Raw genomic sequence first — 18,532 nt, 5'->3', positions numbered from 1 at the left:
GCCCTAAGCACCTCCCTCGGGAGGCGGTCGGGTGGCATCCTGACCATCTGGCTCCTCTCGTCAATAAAAACAAAAAATAAATAAATATAAAACCTATAAAAACAAATATAATTAAAAACTATTTTAAAGGGTAAAATCAATTAAAACAGTAAAATAGAAATCAAAGTGTATAAAAAACACAGAAGACAACAGAGGACAGAGGACCACACAACTCACGTAGTGTTAAAAGCCAAAGAATAAAAGTGGGTGTTAAGACGAGACTTAAAATACTCCACTGTGGAAGCAGTTTGAACATGGAGCGGCAGAGTGTTCCAGTGCTTAGGGCCGACCACAGAGAAGGCCCTGTCTCCCCTGGTCTTAAGTCTGGTCTTGGGCACCACCAGCTGGAACTGGCTCTCGGACCTCGGAGCGCGTGCAGGAATGTAAATTTGGATAAGGTCCGAGATATATTGAGGTGCCAGTCCATGTAAAGATTTAAAAACAAACAGCAATGTTTTAAAATCAATTCTAAAATGAACAGGGAGCCAGTGCAAACTCTGAAGAATTGGGGTTATATGTTGGCGTTTCCTGGCCCCTGTTAAAAGTCGTGCTGCCGCGTTCTGGACTAACTGCAACCGGGAGAGAGCTTTTTGGCTAATGCCAGCATAAAGTGCATTGCAGTAGTCCAGGCGACTTGAAATAAAAGCATTCACGACTTGTTCAAAAAGGTTAAAAGATTAAAACGGTTTAACCTTTACTAAAAGACGAAGGTGATAAAAACACGAGTTTAAAACGCCATTGACTTGTTTGTCTAGTTTAAAATCACTGTCTATAGTGACGCCAAGGCTGGTGACTTTGGGACGCACATAATCTTGCAATGGTCCCAAGTCAGTGAGGGCCGGACCAAACACTCAAATTTCCGTTTTTCCCTCATTCATTATTAAAAAATTCTGGGCTAACCAAGCCTTGACGTCGCATAGACAGTTAAGAAGGGGTGTCAGGGGGCCGTGGCTTTTTGAAATCGGCATACTGAAATGAGATTTTCTTATTTAAACGGGGATAACAGGTCCATTCTGTGTGTCATACTTGATCATTTCGCGATATTGCCATATTTTTGCTGAAAGGATTTAGTCGAGAACATCGACGATAAAGTTCGCAACTTTTGGTCGCTAATAAAAAAGTAGCAAGCAAACGATGTGTGCGTGATGTCACCGGTTGTAGAGCTCCTCACATCCTCACATTGTGGGGCGGTATAGCTCGGTTGGTAGAGTGGCCGTGCCAGCAACTTGAGGGTTGCAGGTTCGATTCCCGCTTCCGCCATCCTAGTCACTGCCGTTGTGTCCTTGGGCAGGACACTTTTACCCACGTGCTCCCAGTGCCACCCACACTGGTTTAAATTTAAGTTAGATATTGGGTTTCACTATTTAAAGCGCTTTGAGTCACTAGAGAAAAGCGCTATATAAATATAATTCACTTCACATTGTTTATAATCTTGGCCACCAGCAGCTAAAGCGAGTCGGACCGAGAAAGCGACAATTTCCCCGTTAATTTCAGCGACGATGAAAGATTTGTGGATGAGGATAGTGAGAGTGAAGTGAATGGTAAATGGGGTGTACTTGTCTAGCGCTTTTCTATCAATCAATCAATGTTTATTTATATAGCCCCAAATCACAAATGTCTCAAAGGACTGCACAAATCATTACGACTACAACAACCTCGGAAGAACCCACAAAAGGGCAAGGAAAACTCACACCCAGTGGGCAGGGAGAATTCACATCCAGTGGGATGCCAGTGACAATGCTGACTATGAGAAACCTTGGAGAGGGCCTCAGATGTGGGCAACCCCCCCCCCTCTAGGGGACCGAAAGCAATGGATGTCGAGCGGGTCTAACATGATGCTGCGAAAGTTCAATCCATAGTGGCTCCAACACAGCCGCGAGAGTTCAGTCCAAAGCGGATCCAAGACAACAACGAGAGTCCCGCCCACAGGAGACCATCTCAAGCGGAGGCGGATCAGCAGCGTAGAGATGTCCCCAATGGATACAGGCGAGCGGTCCATCCTGGGTCTCGACTCTGGACAGCCAGTACTTCATCCATGGTCATCGGACCGGACCCCTTCCACAAGGGGGGGGGGACATAGGAGAAAGAAAAGAAGCGGTAGATCAACTGGTCTAAAAAGGAGGTCTATTTAAAGGCTAGAGTATACAGATGAGTTTTAAGGAGCCCAAAGCGCTTTGACAGTATTTCCACATTCGCCCATTCACACACATAATCACATACTGACGGCAGGAGCTGACATGCAAGGCGCTCACTAGAACCCATCAGGAGCAAGGGTGAAGTGTCTTGCCCAAGGACACAACGGACGTGAGTAGGATGGTGGAAGGTGGGGATTGAACCAGTAACCCTCAGATTACTGGCAGAGACAATCTACCAACTTCGGCACGCCGGACTAGAAGAGGAAAAAAAAAAGACTAGGGCAGTGGGAGTGATTCAGATGTTATTAGACACATTTACTAGGATAATTTTAGAAAATCCCTTATCTGCTTATTGTGTTATGAGTGTTTTAGTGAGATTATATAGTCAAGTCTCTCCAGAGAGACTTGACTATGAGAGTGGGGACGGCAAAAAAGATTATCAGGAATCCTCTTCCTCCTATCTAGGAGATCGCAAAGAGCCGCTGCCTGACCAGGGCTCAGAAAATCTGCAAAGACTCCTCCCACCCCCACCAAGGACTATTTTCACTGCTGGACTCTAGGAAGAGGTTCCGCAGCCTCCGTAACAGAACCTCAAGGTTCTGTAACAGCTTCCCCCAGGCTGTCAATCAATCAATCAATGTTTATTTATATAGCCCCAAATCACAAATGTCTCAAAGGACTGCACAAATCATTACGACTACAACATCCTCGGAAGAACCCACAAAAGGGCAAGGAAAACTCACACCCAGTAAGACTCTTGAACGCATCATAATTCAATTATCCTCTCAACTCCCCCCAAAATGGATTAACTCGCTGGAATAAAAAAGACAATATAACATACATCCATAAACCTGGATGCATATGAAAAAGTGCAATGTATTTATCTTTACAGCACTACCAAGAGCTAATGCAACGAAATTTTGTTCTTATTTGTACTGTAAAGTTCAAATTTGAATGACAATAAAAAAGAAGTCTAAGTCTATACCTGAAAGTCTGAGGGGTGTGGTGACCGCCAGTGTCTCTGAGGGAAGCCACGGAGGAGCCAAGAAAGTCGCAGCTGCCTGTTTGACAGCTGCAGGAGGAACGACACAAGCTCCGCTCATGTTTACCGTAAGAGCCGACTTATTACCAACATTTTCTCACCGAAACCTGCCAGTTGACATGTGGTAGAGAACCATGTTCGCTTGACCGCTCTGTTCCATATTTAAGCTTCACAACAAACAAAGAAACACCGGCTGTGTTTGTGTTGCTACAGCCGTCTGCAATACACCGCTTTCCACCAACATCTTTCTTCTTTGTAGTCTCCATTATTAATTGAACAAATTGCAAAAGATTCAGCAACTCAGCAGTCCAGAATACTGTGTAATTATGCGATAAAAACAGACTACTTTTAGCCGTGATTGGTGCTGGGAGAAAATGTCCAACAGGATACCTTGCGGCAAATTTAAAATTGCAATTTAGTAAACTAAACTGGCCGTATTGGCATGTGTTGCAATGTTATTATTTCATCATTGATATGTAAACTATCAGACTGTGTGGTCGGTAGTAGTGGGTTTCAGTAGGCCTTTAAAACATAAAAGAGTGTAATAAGAGAGTAGCCACTGACATGTAACAAGAAAAAGTTGCAGTGTTGACACTAATAACATAAAGCTGCCATGCAGACTGTTATTGAGATGCTGAAGGCTCCAATTCCTTCACTGGAACAATTTCACTGTCAAATATTTTGGGGCGATAATATTGCATATTTTGTGCAAAACAAAGTTTTCTTTCACAAAAAGGGCATCAAAAAAACAAAAAATATGGAAAAAAAAAGAAAATCTTATAATCAAGATATCTACAGACTTAAGCGTTAAAAGTAAACAAATATAAATATACATTTGGCTTATTTTCAACACTCTTTTTTTATTGTTATGAATTATTGACCTGTTTAGGGTTCCAATTACTTCACGTCACATATTCCACTTTGAAATGTTTTGGAGGAAAAATGTTGCATAGTTTGTGTGTTTGCCATATAAGTAAGGGTTTTGACATAATGGCCTTAAACATAAAAAACTAAATACATTTTTTTTTATAACGACCGACAGACCTGAAGTTGATCTCGAGATTCAAGTGTTAAAAGAAAAAAATAATGATTTATTACTTATTTCTAACATTTTTATGACTGAGACCCTTCCAGAGACCGGGCACCAAACTTGAGGAAAGCTATAGAGGTAAAAAAACAAACAAATATTGTATTGCTTTTAAAAAATAATAATATCAAAATGCTCCCCGCATACTTTTGGTTTTCCAGTCTGCGGCCCTTGGTGGAAAAAGTTTGGACAACCCTGTCTCAAACAATCACTATTATCTGTCCTTTTCACCGTCCGTTTCACCGTCCGTTTCACCTCTTAATAATGCTAATAAAAAGTTAGCATAACAATGACCTAGCATAATGCGCTCGTTTGACTATCAATCAATCAATCAATGCTTATTTATATAGCCCTAAATCACAAGTGTCTCAAAGGGCTGCACAAACCACAACGACATCCTCGGTAGATCCCACATAAGGGCAAGGAAAACTCACCCCGTTGGGACGTCGGTGACAATGATGACTATGAGAAACCTTGGAGAGGACCACATATGTGGGCAAGCCCCCCCCTAAGGGACCGAAAGCAATGGATGTCGAGCGGGTCTATCATGATGCTGTGAAAGTTCAAAGTGGATCCAACACAGTAGCGAGAGTCCCGTCCATAGTGGAGCCAACAGGAAACCATCCCAAGCGGAGGCGGATCAGCAGCGCAGAGATGTCCCCAGTCGATACACAGGCGAGCGGTCCATCCTGGGTCCGGACTCTGGTGAGCGGTCAAACCTGGGTCCTGACTCTGGACAGCCAGTACTTCATCCATGGCCACCGGACCGGACCCCCTCCACAAGGGAGAGTGGGACAGAGGAGAAAAAGAAAATAAACGGCAGATCAGCTGGTCTAAAAAGGGGGTCTATTTAAAGGCTAGAGTATACAAATGAGTTTTAAGGTGAGACTTAAATGCTTCTACTCAGGTAGCATTTCGAACTCTTACCAGGAGGGCATTCCAGACTACTGGAGCCCGGACAGAAAACGCTCTATAGCCCGCAGACTTTTTTTGGGCTTTGGGAATCACTAATAAGCCGGAGTCTTTTGAACGCAGATTTCTTGCCGGGACGTAAGGTACAATACAATCGGCAAGATAGGCTGGAGCTAGACTGTGTAGTATTTTATACGTAAGTAGTAAAACCTTAAAGTCACATCTTAAGTGTGCAGGTGAGCCAGTACAGGCGTAATGTGATCAAACTTTCTTGTTCTTGTCAAAAGTCTAGCAGCCGCATTTTGTACCAACTGTAATCTTTTAATGCTAGACATGGGGAGACCCGAAAATAATACGTTACAGTAATCAAGACGAGACGTAACAAACGCATGGATAATGATCTCGGCGTCACTAGTGGGCAAAATGGAGCAAATTTTAGTGATATTATGGAGATGAAAGAAGGCCGTTTTAGTAACATTCTTAATGTGTGACTCAAAGGAAAGAGTTGGTTGAAGATAATAACCAGATTCTTTACCGAGTCGCCTTGTTTAATTGTTTGGTTGTCAAATGTTAAAGTTGTATTATTAAATAGAGGTCGGTGTCTAGCAGGACCGATAACCAGCATTTCCGTTTTTTGGGCGTTGAGTTGCAAAAAGTTAGCGGACATCCATTGTTTAATTTCATTAAGACACGCCTCCAGCTGACTACAATGAGGTGTGTTGGTCAGCTTTAGGGGCATGTAGAGTTGGGTGTCATCAGCATAACAGTGAGAGCTAACACCGTATTTGCGTATAATGTATGACTACTCAACTTACTTTCTACATCTATTTATTCACATTCACCATTGCCTTCTCTTTTAAAAATATTGTTGAAGTTTTCCACACAACAAGAGAACTGACAGTTTTGGTAAAGTAGTTATACAGTATTAATGTTATTAACAATACAATAATTCGGCTCCGTTTCAAAGTGCGAGTTGGCCTCTTATAATTGCACAATTAACTATTGAATGATTGCTCTTAATTAATTTCAAACATGCATACAGTTATAGTTTTTACTTTTCAACATGTCCGAAAAGCAGTAAAAAGAAGCAGAGCTTATATAATTGTACCACTTTTCTGCTTCAAAGCCAGGGATTCTCAAACTTTTTTCACATAATAACATTCAATACAGTAGTGTAGTAGACCTAAGTATTCATTAAGTACCAACATAATGACATGCAATACAGTAGTGTAGTAGACCTAAGTATTCATTAAGTACCACCATAATAACATTAAATACAGTAGTGTAATAGACCTAAGTATTCATTAAGTACCACCATAATGACATAATCAAATACAGTAGTCTAGTAGACCTAAGTATTCATTAAGTACCACCATAATGACAACATTATAGGGACGGCGTGGCGCAGTGGTAAAGTGGCCGTACCGCAACCCGAGGGTCCCTGGTTCAAATCCCACCTAGTACCAACTTCGTCACGTCCGTTGTGTCCTGAGCAAGACACTTCGCCCTTGCTTCTGATGGGTGCTGGTTGGTGCCTTTCATGGCAGCTCCCTCCATCAGTGTGTGAATGTGTGTGTGAATGGGTAAATGTGCAAGTAGTGTCAAAGCGCTTTGAGTACCTTGAAGGTAGAAAAGCGCTATACAAGTACAACCCATTATTAAATACAGTAGTGGAGTAGACCAAAATATTCATTAAGTACCACCATAATGACAACATTAAATACAGTAGTGTAGTAGACCTAAGTATTCATTAAGTACCACCATAATGACAACATTAAATACGGTAGTGTAGTAGACCTGAGTATTTATTAAGTACCACCATAATGACAACATTAAATACAGTAGTGTAGTAGATCTAAGTATTGATTAAGTACCATCATAATGACAACATTAAATACAGTAGTGTAATATACCTAAGTATTCATTAAGTACCACCATAATGACGACATTAAATACAGTAGTGTAGTAGACCTAAGTATTCATTAACTACCACCATAATGACAACGTTAAATACAGTAGTGTAGTAGACCTAAGTATTCATTAAGTACCACCATGATAACATAAAATACAGCATGATGACAACATTAAATACAGTAGTGTAGTAGACCAAAGTATTCATTAAGTACCACCATAATGACAACATTAAATACAGTAATGTAGTAGACCTAAGTATTCATTCAGTGCCACCATAATGACATTAAATACAGTAGTGTGGCAGATGTAAGTATTCATTAAGTACCACCATAATTACAACATTAAGTATAGTAGTGTAGTAGACCAAAGTATTCATTAACTACCGCCATATTGACAACATTAAATACAGTAGTGTAATAGACCTAAGTATTTATTAAGTACCACCATAATGACAACATTAAAATACAGTAGTGTAGTAGACCTAAGTATTCATTAAGTGCCACCATAATGACATTAAATACAGTAGTGTAGTAGATCTAAGTATTCATTAAGTACCACCATGATGACAACATTAAATACAGTAGTGGAGTAGACCTAAGTATTCATTAAGTACCACCATAATGACAACATTAAATACAGTAGTGCAGTAGACCTAAGTATTCATTAAGTACCACCATAATGACATTAAATACAGTAGTGTAATAGATCTAAGTATTCATTAAGTACCACCATAATGACATTAAATACAGTAGTGTAATAGACCCTAAGTATTCATTAAGTACCACCATGATGACAACATGAAATACAGTAGTGTAGTAGACCCAAGTATTCATTAAGTACCACCATAATGACAACATTAAATACAGTAGTGTAGTAGACCCAAGTATTCATTAAGTACCACCATAATGACAACATTAAAATACAGTAGTGTAGTAGACCTAAGTATTCATTAAGTGCCACCATAATGACAACATTATTTACAGTAGTGTAGTACACCTAAGTATTCACTAAGTACCACCATAATGACAACATTAAATACAGTAGTGTAGTAGACCTAAGTATTCATCAAGTGCCACCATAATGACAACATTAAATACAGTAGTGTAACAGATCTAAGTATTCATTAAGTACCACCATAATGACATTAAATACAGTAGTGTAATAGACCTAAGTATTCATTAAGTACCACCATAATGACAACATTAAATACAGTAGTGTAGTAGACCCAAGTATTCATTAAGTACCACCATAATGACAACATTAAATACAGTAGTGTAGTAGACCTAAGTATTCATTAAGTACCACCATAATGACAACATTAAAATACAGTAGTGTAGTAGACCTAAGTATTCATTAAGTACCACCATAATGACAACATTAAATACGGTTGTGTAGTAGACCCAGGTATTCATTAAGTACCACCATAATGACAGTAGTGTAGTAGACCTAATTGTATGTCCCACTGATAATCCCGCGGGCGTTAGCAGGAGCTCCCAGTCCTTGACACCGCCTCCCTATGGGACGCCGGCGTTTATCAGCGTGCTGTCGCAGGATTCTTTTGTCGTACTCGGAATGCGCCGGCTGGCTGTGAAATCCACGGCGTGGCCGTGAGTCACAACGCTGGCTTCCCATCCAACCTGTTTGGAGGGCAAGAACTGAAGAGAACAGGCGAGAGACCTGCCTGTCTCACGCTGACTCAGCTCTTTTATTTTCAGACCACTGCGGCCATTGAAGCGTCGGCACGTTGGCGTCTTCTTTTGTTTTTGTTTTGGTGTGTCTCCGAGCTAGGAAATGTAGGCGTGGGGGTGAAGTTGCTCCATGGCTGCTTTGCGTTCAGAAGTTGGTGCTGGGTGGCATCAGGCAGAGTCGAGAACTTTCTTCAATGTTTGCTCAAGGGCTCCCTTTTGTCCCCTCTTGAAACAGCATTGTGCTGCCATCATTACACTTGCTTTTTTTCTTCATATTTTCAATGATTAATCCTTTTATCAATCAAAAGTTGTCAATGGAAACAATCATTTCCCCAAAGGAAGTGATTCACATCAAAATAGAACACTGCCATTTTATTTGAGGGCATCTTTGACCATCTCATGATTGGATGACAATTCACTTATGAATTGATTAATTATACATGGGACTGGGCTTTATAGCTGAAAACTGCATCACAATATAAGTGTTTTGTATCGGCCGATATCGATAATCATTGATATTTTTTTGACCTATCAAAACTAAAAACCAATAGAAAAATATATTATATGTAACCTTCCTCTGATTGTAATCCCTCAGCTAACAAGGCAGAAAGAAAAGCAATTTTCAACACAAGCATGGAAAACACTCATTAAATGTAAACACTAGGGGAGTAACGACGGTACACAAACATTTCGGTTCGGTACATACCTCTGTTTAGAGGTTGCGGTTCGGTTCATTTTCAGTACAGGAAGAAAACAACAAAATATCCTTTTTTTGGTTATTAATTGACCAAATTTGTAAATAATGGCTTTATCCTTTTAACATTGAGAACACTATAACAATCCTGCCCACGTTAATCCACATTAAACTGCCTCAAGTTGTTGCGTGGATTAAATAACAAGACAACTTTTCTTCTACATATAAAAAGTGCAACATTAAACAGTTTCAAGTCAACACATCATGCTTAATTTATTACAGCATTTGGGAAGCCTGTATTTGATTTTTATTATGTAAATGTTATATTTTTATCAACATGTGATAGCAGGGACCCTGCCATTCAAAACTAGGCTGCTACATTACTAGTGATTCATTTAACTATAGCTGAAAAAATAGTACAATAGCAATAGGAGAGACTATTCATCCCTGAACACCATGGAGTTCATGTCGGCTTTATGATGCACTAACATTATTATATACACTATTCAGAGCCCATGTAACAGCCAATCAGCAGTGCATATTCAGAGCACATGGAGTCAGTGCTCACGGCAGAGGCAGACAGAGAGGAGAAACGGTGCGGGTGAGCAGAAAGGTGTTTAGCATGTGAGCATAATGCAGCGGACTCTCCCCAAATGATAATAAACACCTCCCAGTCAACTACTAGTAACATCATTATGAGCCCGTTGACATTATGTTAAATGAAGCCTTTCTGTCTCTGATAGGCTCTGATATTATGTAAATTTAACATTTACATGATAAAAATCAACTACAGGCTTCCCAAATGCTGTAATAAATGAAGAATGATGAGGCGGTGACTTGTCCAGGGTGTACACCGCCTTCCGCCCGATTGTAGCTGAGATAGGCACCAGCGACCCCAAAGGGAATAAGCAGTAGAAAATGGATGGATGGAGTTGAGCATACTCCATCCATCCATTTCTACCGCTTATTCCCCATACTCTTTTTTTTTTTTTTTTTTTTTCTTCTTTTTTTTTTCCAAAGGCTTTTTACTAAGTCATTAATTTGACTTAGTAAATATTGACTTACTAAGACAAAATAATGATATAATTAGTATCTCTGATAACTAGGACTGTTTTGTGCTTTGTTTTTACTTTAGGTAAAAAATATCGAGATATATATCGCATATGGCATTCGCCACCCAGCCCCTTCCCCGTACGTCCTCCTGTCTCGGGGGACGCCCCCTAGCCCCTGGAGAGTCGCCACCTTAACTGACAAATATTCTGGGGGAAACACTGCATATACTGATATAGTAAAGGTCTTAAGTGTTGTATGTGCATACAAATGTTTTAAGTTACATTTTCATCTAAGGTTATATTTCTCCTCTTTAGTTGAGAAAAAATGTTGTACATTGTTGGCTAGCAGGTTATAGTTAGCTTCGTATATAGTTTTAGATGTTTGCAAAAGCACCATGTGTTTGAATTTCAATATTTTGATTGGATAAACAAGGGTTTTGAAATGTTTTCTCTATCCAACGTTAATGGATTATTCTGATCTTTCTTGTAACACGTTTAATGAATGAATGGTGCTTTTGTAACAACTCAGATATGTAACACCAGTGAGCAGTACAAAACATGAAGTGATTTCTGGTCCACAACATATTTTATTCATTTATTAAAATATTTCTTGCCACCTTGTGTTGGATATATTGGAAAGACAATCAGTGGTATCGCACTTCGCTAGTACACACGTTCTTCATTTCAAAATGTAATCATGCCAAGTAATCCCTTTTTTTATCCAATAAATCAAGTTTCCCCTGTGATGAGGTGGTGACTTGTCCAGGGTGTACCCTGCCTACCGCCCGAAAGCATGGGATAGGCTCCAGCGTCCCTGAAAAGGATAAGCGGTAGAAAATGGATGGAAATCAAGTTTCCATTGAGGAATATTTCTAAAATTCCACAGTTAAACTTCCCATGCAAATGTACTGGAAACTTTGTACCAATTATACTTTCTGTTCAATGTAGACTAAGCTTCAAAATAAAAGCATGGCAATATTATCTCTATTCTACCACATCAACTAATAAAACACACATTTATAAGAAAAACAAATCAAAAATCAAATGGTTTGCCACCGTAAGGAAGTTGTGTGCATGTATGGAAGCTGACAAGGCAGAAAAGGAAAGGAAATGTCAAAACAAGCATGGAAAACACGCTACGTAAAGAAAATAGTCAAATCACATTGAAACTTAACAATTACCTCTTCAAATGAAGGTGCAAAAAGGTTTAATAAAGTGTAACAAAATAGTGTAAAGCAGGGGTGACCAACCTTTTTGAAACCAAGAGCTACTTCTTGGGTACTGATTAATGCGAAGGGCTACCTGTTTAATACACACTTTAAAAAATTGCCAGAAATAGCCAATATCCTCAATTTACCTTTAATAAATGAATCTTTATATATATAAAAAAATTGGTATTTCTGTCCGTCATTCAGTCGTACATTTTTTTTCCTTTTAGGAAGGTTTCTTGTAGAGAATAAATGATGAAAAAAACATTTAATTGAATGGTTTAAAAGAGGAGAAAACAAGAAAAAAATGAAAATTAAATTTTGAAACATAGTTTATCTTCAATTTCGACTCTTTAAAATTCAAAATTCAACCGAAAAAAAGTAGAGAAAAACTAGCTAATTCGAATCTTTTTGAAAAAATTAAAACAATAATTTATGGAACATCATTAGTAATTTTTCCTGATGAAGATTAATTTTAGAATTTTGATGACATGTTTTAAATAGGTTAAAATCCAATCTGCATTTTGTTAGAATATATAACAAATTGGACCAAACTATATTTCTAACAAAGACAAATCCTTATTTCTTCTAGATTTCCAGAACAAATATTTTAAAAGAAATTCAAAAGACTTTGAAATAAGATTTAAATTTGATTCTAAAGATTTTCTAGATTTGCCAGAATAATTTTTGGGAATTTTAATCATAATAAGTTTGAAGAAATATTTCACACATATTCTTCTTCGAAAAAGCAGAAGCTAAAATGAAGAATTAAATTAAAATGTATTTATTATTCTTTACAATAAAATAATAAATTTACTTGAACATTGATTTAAACTGTCAGGAAAGAAGAGGAAGGAATTTAAAAGATCAAAAGCTATATGTGTTTAAAAATCCTAAAATTATTTTTAAGGTCGTATTTTTTTCTCTAAAATTGTCTTTCTGAAAGTTATTCGAAGCAAGGTAAAAAAATAAATGAATTCATTTAAACAAGTGAAGACCAAGTCTTTAAAATATTTACTTGGATTTTCAAATTAAAATCTTAGAATTAAAAATGTCAAGAAAGCGTGACCCGCTTGCTAGTAAATAAATAAAATTTAAAAAATTAAGGCAGCTCACTGGTAAGTGCTGCTAATTGAGTTATTTTTAGAACAGGCCAGCGGGCGACTCATCTGGTCCTTATGGGCTACTCGACGGTCCCTGGTGTAAAGTGTGAAAATGTAAACATAGAGAGAGCTGAGAACTATTTCAAGGCTGAGAGTGACGAAGGTGGTGTGGTATTACTGAGTACAAATGCCTTGGTCTGACTACGGTCTGCTTGTTAGAAAAATCCACAGGAACTGCCACACTGTCGAGGGGACTTTTTCTGTGTGGTGGACAATTTCGTGGCTCTCTGCGGCACTCATTTTTACTTTCTCTTCTCACACCATGCCAAGAAACAAACACCAGATAACAAGATAGTGCAATCAAACTTGATGGTTGATACATTTGCCCGATTGGCTGTTAGCGTACCACTCCCATGGACCAGTGACCACTTCCTGTGTTGCTGGGTTAGCGAGGGCCTTTCTTTGGGACGGCGTGGCGAAGTTGGGAGAGTGGCCGTGCCAGTAATCGGAGGGTTCCTGGTTCAATCCCCACCTTCTACCATCCTAGTCACGTCCGTTGTTTCCTTGAGCAAGACATTTCACACCTGGTCCTGATGGGTCCTGGTTAGCGCCATCAGTGTGTGAAGGTGCGTGTGGAAATGGTGTCGAAGCGCTTTGAGTTCCTTAAAAAAACAGTAGTAAAGCGCTGTACAAGTACAACCCATTTACCATTTGGCCATACAGCCAACTTCCGGTTTCAAGGATTTTTTTAAATCTTAAAACACCTCTTAAGTTGGGATATTACTAAACAAACCCTACTTTTCTTACTTGTTGGTACTTGTTTTTGAGTATTTGGGATCCCCATCACTCCCGAAAATTGAAAATCAAGGAAGGTATGGTCAAAGAATATTTCTGTCTATGGGCCATACTATATCGGGATAGGACTTTTGAACCGTATGGGCCGAGCTCTACGCTCGTGGGGTTTAGGTTTTAAAATATTTTATATATTTACTACTCAGCTTTTATGTGGCTGTTGTGACTTCACAGCACATTTTTTCGGTAGTCGTCTTCTGGACATCACAAAGTCTATTAATTCCATGTCAAATCCCTGTAAGACTCCCACAGGCGACGTATATCGCCCACCTGCTCCTACGGGAGGCCAGCTGACTGTGTGTGTGTGTGTGTTGTGTGTGCGTGTGTTGTGTGTGTGTGTGTGTTGTGTTGTGTTGCTGTGAGAGGTGGAAAGGCAGAAGTCCACTCCTGCTCTCCACACTGTGCTGCCAGCCTTATATTCCACCCTCGCCATATTGCGTTACACCGTCATTAACTCCTCCGCCTTCCAGAACCTCCGTGGGGTTGGCTCTGGTGCACCTTCCATCTATTTTTACTTTCTGTTTAACAGTTGAACCCAATGCCATTGCACGTAACACTTACTATATGCAACTACGTACCACTTGTACACACATTTGTCATCAAGAGGTGGCGGGGCTCTGATGGTAGAGGGTCCCCGGTATGAATCCTTTTTCCGCCCTGTGAATCGCTGCCCTAGTGCCCATGGGCAGGATACCTATCTTACGCTGAGTGCCACCCACAACTGTATGTTTATTCATTTGCACTGAGAAAAAAGTTGTATTTATCTACTTTCTTTCTCTCTGGCACTCATGGAGGGTGGACGCTCCCTTTTCCTCTCCCTAATCTTTCCTGCTTGCTTCTTTGTCTTGTCTTGTCTTGTCTTAACTTTCTTGTTGCTTCTTTTTGCACTGCTCTCCAAATCTAAACATTGGAACTATTTAACTGGCCTCAAAAAAATTGACAAGATCTTGGGTTTGGGGGAACCTGCTGTCGTGACGAAGCGGTTGTTGCTGGAAACACGACGGACTCTTGGGAGAAGGAGGGTCGTGTGCCTGGCGACCCTTTTCTGTCGAGGACGTGAAGATATCCACCTATTCGGAATTATGACAACAGGACATCTGCTAATTGGAGTAAGCGTTGCTCTGGTTTGTCGATAAATTGGAACTTGCTGGCAGTCTTCAAAGTACCCCAAAGCTGCCACAAATGATTGGAGGATGCGGGAAGAACTGTGGATTGCATCGGACTGTCTACCCCGCAGTTTTGAGGACCAGTCATAGACAATTTAGGGTGAAAAGTAAATTTTATTTTCACCCGCATACAAAATCATTCTAACTTGGATTGTTTCCCTGGCTTCGAGACTCTCCCGAAGGACAGCGCAGCGAAGACACAACAAACTCCCTTCTTGTCTTTCATGGACACACACCTGTTGTTGTTGACTTTGGACTAATGACTGCACAATACGTCAAGGCCGCGGAACAGAGACACAATACTGGCTTACACACACACACATCCACAAAAATATACGCCACACATACTGTACACACCCCACCACCCCAACCCAACGCCCTCGACGCAAATCCCATAGGGGTGATGAATGGATGGTCAGCCTACCACCATGACCTTGAACTATCTTCCCTCTGTTTCTAAATATCTCGAGATGTATGTTGTAATATGTATATATGCTTTGCTATGGAGGTTTTTTCCTTGGACTCAGTCTGGTCCCCTCCTGAGGGTCTGGCCTTAGACTTTTTTTTTTTTACTCCCCCCTCTCCCAATGTCACCTTTTTCTCACCTTTTTAAGGAGCGCCGTAAGTGGCTGATCCGTTGGCGGTCTCATCTTGTCCCTCTCTGTAACGTATGTCTGCTCTTAGCGGGACTGTGCCGAAAATTAAATTTCGTTGTACTAGTGCAATGACAATAAAGATCAATCAATGTTTACTTATATAGCCCTAAATCACTAGTGTCTCAAAGGGCTGTACAAACCACAACACAAACCACTACGACATCCTCGGTAGGCCCACATAAGGGCAAGGAAAACTCACACCCAGTGGGACGTCGGTGACAATGATGACGATGAGAACCTTGGAGAGGACGAAAGCAATGGATGTCGAGCGGGTCTAACACGATACTGTGAAAGTTCAATCCATAGTGGATCCAGCACAGCCGCGAGAGTCCAGTCCAAAGCGGATCCAACACAGCAGCTAGAGTCCCGTCCACAGCGGAGCCAGCAGGAAACCATCCCAAGCGGAGGCGGATCAGCAGCGCAGGGATGTCCCCAGCCGATACACAGGCAAGCGGTCCATCCTGGGTCCCGACTCTGGACAGCCAGTACGTCATCCATTGCCATTGGACCGGACCTCCTCCACAAGGGAGAGTGGGACATAAGAGAAAAAGAAAAGAAACGGCAGATCAACTGGTCTAAAAAGGGAGTCTATTTAAAGGCTAGAGTATACAAATGAGTTTTAAAGCGAGACTTAAATGCTTCTACTGAGGTGGCATCTCGAACTGTTACCGGGAGGGCATTCCAGAGTACTGGAGCCCGAAATGAAAACGCTCTATAGCCCGCAGACTTTTTGGGCTTTGGGAATCACTAATAAGCCGGAGTCCTTTGAACACAGATTTCTTGCCGGGACATATGGTACAATACAATCGGCAAGATAGGCTGGAGCTAGACAGTGTAGTATTTTATACGTAAGTAGTAAAAGCTTTAAGTCACATCTTAAGTGCACAGGAAGCCAGTGCAGGTGAGCCAGTACAGGCGTAATGTGATCAAACTTTTTTATTCTTGTCAAAAGTCTAGCAGCCGCATTTTGTACCAACTGTAATCTTTTAATGCTAGACATGGGGAGACCCGAAAATAATACGTTACAGTAATCAAGGCGAGACGTAACAAACACATGGATAATGATCTCAGCGTCTTCAGTAGACAGAATGGAGCGAATTTTAGTGATATTATGGACATGAAAGAATGTCGTTATAGTAACGCTTTTAATGTGTGGCTCAGAGGAGAGAGTTTGGTGGAAGATAATACCCAGATTCTTTACAGAGTCACCTTGTTTTATTATTTGGTTGTCAAATGTTAAACTTGTATTATTAAATAGAGGTCGGTGTCTAGCAGGACCGATAATCAGCATTTCGGTTTTTTTGGCGTTAAGTTGCAAAAAGTTAGCGGACATCCATTGTTTAATTTCATTAAGACACGCCTCCAGCTGACTATAGTCCGGCGTGTAAAGATCTATCCTATCCTATCCTATTCCTCTATTAATGGGTTTGTCCTAATTATTTCATGATTGTAAATGACATTTGTGGCGCCCCCCCTTTGAATGCAGAATGCTTTCTACAATATGTTAGCATACACGTTATACAGGTATCATGTTATAATAGCTGTCAATTACTTGTTTGTTGCCCACAAAGATGTGTTGCCATGTTTTACCACTTCTTTTTTCTGAACGTTAACACACGTAGGGATGGGTACCGTTCACATTTGATCCGATATGATACCAGTTCCCGGTACTTTTGTGTGTGTTAGCAAATGTTCATTGTTAGATAGTAAAATTTAGAATTGAGCTGATTATGATAACTGTGCTGTCTTGTTGTTATATATCAGTTTATTGTAGCAGTTCATCTTATTTGCAATGCATTTGCAGTTGAAGATGTTAGATGGCTGTTTTGTTCAGGCTATTTATATTATGTCATCTTAAAGTAGCATTTTCCAGGAAACTAAAAGTGTTGTTTATGATGTAAGTATTACACACCAGCTGTTGATTGAACATCCATCTTAGTTGTAGTTTTTACTTACAAATTTGGAGATGTTGAAATCGCCACGGATTATTTTTTATTGTTCAACACCTCCCAGGGAAAGCAATAAAACAACTCACCACCATATTACTACGCACAATTACACAATTTTTTGTCCTTTTGCACACTGATCACTATTGCACAATGAAACTGAACTTGTGTTTACTGTACATTCTATCGTATTTAGGGTCCGCACTGCCAGCAAAGGACTCTGTCCTTTGCCATGGCAAGGACCCTATTGAATCTGTAGCGTTTTATTATTATTGTTTATTCCGCAGCGATACTCGCCAAAGCGCTGTATTTGACCCACTGACCATGCTTCAAAACACACCAAATTTGACACACGCGTCGGTGAGGAAATTTTTCACAACATATTAGGGAGCCAAACCAGAAAAATCAAAATTGCGCTCTAGCGCCCCCTAGGAAAAAAAAAAAAAGAATTGCTTGTAACTTCCGGTAGGAATGTCGTAGAGACATGAAACAAAATCCTCTATGTAGAACTGACCTAGACCTAAATTCCCCATCAGAAACTCCTATACCTAAAATCAACAGAAATTTTGCAAAACCCTTTCAAAGCAAAATTTTCGCCTAAAATGCTATTTTTGCCTCTTTGAGCTGTAATTTGACCCCCTTAAAATGCTTCAAAACTCACCAAACTTGGCAGACACATCAGGACTGGCAGAAATTGTGATCTAATGAAAAAAAAAAATTCTAAAACTCAAAATTGCGCTCTACAAAATTTTTGGAATGAAACACAGAAAAAACTGCTTCTAGGAAGAAAACACAGACAAAACTGCTTGTAACTTCGGGTAGGAATGCCGGAAAGACATGAAACAAAAACTTCTATGTAGGTCTCACTTAAACCTACATTTTAGTAATTGACAGCTAGCAGAAATAATGAACAGGAAGTTGGCAATTACCCCTTCAAAATAAAAGTTTTGTGAAAACCCGTCACCTTTCTTCAAAAGTTATCTCCTCTGAGCGCGTTTGTCGTTTCGGCTTCAAACTCGCACAGGAGAGAGTTTGGAC

The 18,532-nt window shown here is 40.0% G+C and overlaps 1 protein-coding gene across 1 annotated transcript in view; it reads left to right on the top strand.

Annotated features, from left to right (window-relative positions):
* LOC133540539 (ubiquitin-conjugating enzyme E2 R1-like) overlaps window positions 1-18,532 on the top strand; it is a 32,586-nt gene that overhangs the window by 1,016 nt on the left and 13,038 nt on the right. The window lies entirely within an intron of this gene.

Source organism: Nerophis ophidion, linkage group LG22 (genome assembly GCF_033978795.1).
Source record: "Nerophis ophidion isolate RoL-2023_Sa linkage group LG22, RoL_Noph_v1.0, whole genome shotgun sequence".
Lineage (NCBI taxonomy): Eukaryota > Metazoa > Chordata > Actinopteri > Syngnathiformes > Syngnathidae > Nerophis > Nerophis ophidion.
Note: the sequence above shows the minus strand (reverse complement) of the source record. Positions and strands in the feature narration are given on the sequence as shown.